The sequence below is a fragment of the Anopheles darlingi genome, chromosome 3 (genome assembly GCF_943734745.1).
Source record: "Anopheles darlingi chromosome 3, idAnoDarlMG_H_01, whole genome shotgun sequence".
Lineage (NCBI taxonomy): Eukaryota > Metazoa > Arthropoda > Insecta > Diptera > Culicidae > Anopheles > Anopheles darlingi.
The window spans coordinates 49,312,042-49,314,541 of NC_064875.1; the positions used below are offsets into that span (position 1 = coordinate 49,312,042).

General features: G+C 43.0%; 1 protein-coding gene across 9 annotated transcripts in view; it reads left to right on the plus strand.

Moving 5' to 3' along the window:
• The window catches only part of LOC125956569 (RNA-binding protein Musashi homolog Rbp6), a 591,325-nt gene that overhangs the window by 588,495 nt on the left and 330 nt on the right, over positions 1-2,500 (plus strand). For all 9 annotated transcript variants that reach the window (XM_049688585.1, XM_049688584.1, XM_049688588.1 and 6 more), the window contains one exon: positions 1-2,500. This exon is cut by the window's left edge and continues 5,398 nt beyond it; it is cut by the window's right edge and continues 330 nt beyond it. The gene's annotated coding sequence lies outside the window, so the exon portion shown is untranslated.

The following is a 2,500-nucleotide window of genomic DNA, read 5'->3' on the forward strand; positions in this document are numbered from 1 at the left end:
AAAATAAAGAAGTTTCGAGCACAAGCACGGGGTCAAGGAAGCTACCCTTGCCGCGCTCGAAAAGAAGCAAAACAACAACAACAACAACAAAAAAAGAAGAAATCACACTTGTAAAATATTATAAATATATAACTATAATGTGGTCGCGAAGTAGAGAGCGGAGAAATAAAAGATGAGACAGAAATGAAAGATAAAAGCAGGTGGTAGAAAGCGAGAAGAAGAAGAAAAAAACATAAAACAGCAAGAAAAAACAAATCAATCGGAATCGGAAACACAAAACAAAAGCCTGTCGGAACGGAGCAAATGAGTAGCAAAACAAACAAAAAAAAATCCCTTCCCGGCTGCTGGATAATAGATAAACTAAAAGCTGGATAATTAGTAAGCAGCCGCGCGGCCGAAGCAGCAGAACCATTAAGATGCACCAACACCGAGGTAAGGATGCTGCAAACGGATGCGTCTGCGCGAAGGGAAGAAGCAAAAACACTGGTGAGAAAAATGGTAAAACAGACACAGACACATAGAGAGAAGCGCAAATGGAGGGCGGGTGGAGAGGGCGCAGGAGGAAACAAATCTTAGTTAAATATAAATTATATTGAAATTTAAATTAAATAATTGAAAAGGAAAAAAGTAAAACAAATATTTAAAAATACTATGATAATAAATTACAATTATTATAAATTAATTTTTATCATAACTGAACAAAGCAAATGAAAAAGAAGAAGCAAAAGCAGCAGAAAAAGAAGGAAAAGAAGAAGAAAAGAAAAAAAGAAGACGAAACAAAGAAAACCATCGTCTCGTATCGTGGTGCACAGCTGGAAATAGAGTGTTTGAACATGGCGGATAAAGCAAAGTGCAGCAAGCGAAGAGGCTCGAGGTCTAGATTCGAGGCCATTTTCTGGGGAGAAGGTCTGCCAAACCGTGCGCAACCGAGAGATTAGAGACGACTCTCAAAGCGCCGAATCTTGACGGTCGATGATGTGTGTCGCTGGCAGTGAAAGTGTCCAATTTTTGGATTGGCCGACCAAAACCACGCTACCAACCTCGGTTTTGCAGCATTCCGACTGGTCCGGTGGGTGGGAGCACAATTGGAAACAACACAGGGTGGGGAGGGGAATGAAAAACACACACACATACACACACACACATACAGACATATGCGCAAAAGCAACTAATAAGCTTAAGCACAACGCCAACGTCAGCAGTTGCTAGCGTAAAAATGTGGGAATCACGGAAGCACCTATACATGGCCGTCATCCTGGTGCATCGCTTTCTGTTTTCCCTCTAACCCCGTCTATCCGGGTCCTCCTTAGGGTTAGGGCACGGTTTAAAAAGTGGTCAGCAACCAGCAAACCCCCTATAGACACAACAACACAACCCACAGCAAGTGTAAGAAAGCAAACATAACCAACAGCAAACAGCGTTATCAGCGATACCAAAAAAAAAACCAACAACTTTTCTCTAACTCTAATGCTAAATAAACTAATGTTTAAAAAAAATGACACCACCACTCCTACACACAAAAGCACACTCAGAGCAGCAGCAGCAGCAACAGCAGAAGAGAGGCAGTAACCGCAGAAGGGGCGCGCTTACAACGCATCACCTTGTCACGCATAAGCTTGAGCGCAAAAGAAAGATAAAACCAAGATACAGCTACTCCTCCCCTTCTCGTCATCCTTCTTAACAAACCAGAAAACTGCTATTGCCTGTTACTGTGAAGAGTGAAGGGAAGGGCCCTGGCCCCTCGCCCTTTCGAGGAAGTCACGAATTAATATAAGAAAACTAGCCCCCGATTTCCCCTTTTAAATCAGTCCATCAATCATCAATCGTGGCAAGAACGAAAGGACGAAGAATCCGAAGCTAAACAATAGAAAACGAATGCAAAACCATCAACACGAGGTTCATCTTCACTCATCTTCACTCTCGACTCCTCTCTCTTGCTCCCTCTCTCTCTCTCTCTCTCGGAAGCGAAGCAACAAAAGCAAAACCGGGACCGGGATAACCGAAACAAATTGAACAAATACAATTTACAAATGAATTGTGAATTACTCTGATGATGATGCTTACCATTATTGCTAGCTAGTGTAAACCGGTGGAAAGAAAATGCGAAAGAAACCCCGAAAAACTCGAGAAAAAGAGAGAGAAGCTGAAGCTGAATCGATCCGAGAAGTAAAGGTTGAAGGTACTTGGTGAGATGTGAGAAAGAGGGAAAGAAGGAAGGGAAAGAAATGGAGAGAGGAAGAGAGGGAAGCTGATGCACAACACCGTGAGCAACCTTTTTTTTTTCGTTTTTCCAATACGGAATGAAGAGGGTTGAGGGTAGTGCTCGTTTTTTCGCTCCAGCTCCTCAAATTGATGTGGAGGCATGGAGAGAGAACTTATTGAAACGTGGAAAATGCTCCCGAACCCGAACCCGGACCCGGTCGCGTGATCACGAGAACTGGGTAGAGAGGCCATAAACACACAACACACACAAACACACAGATTATCCGCCCGGTTAACA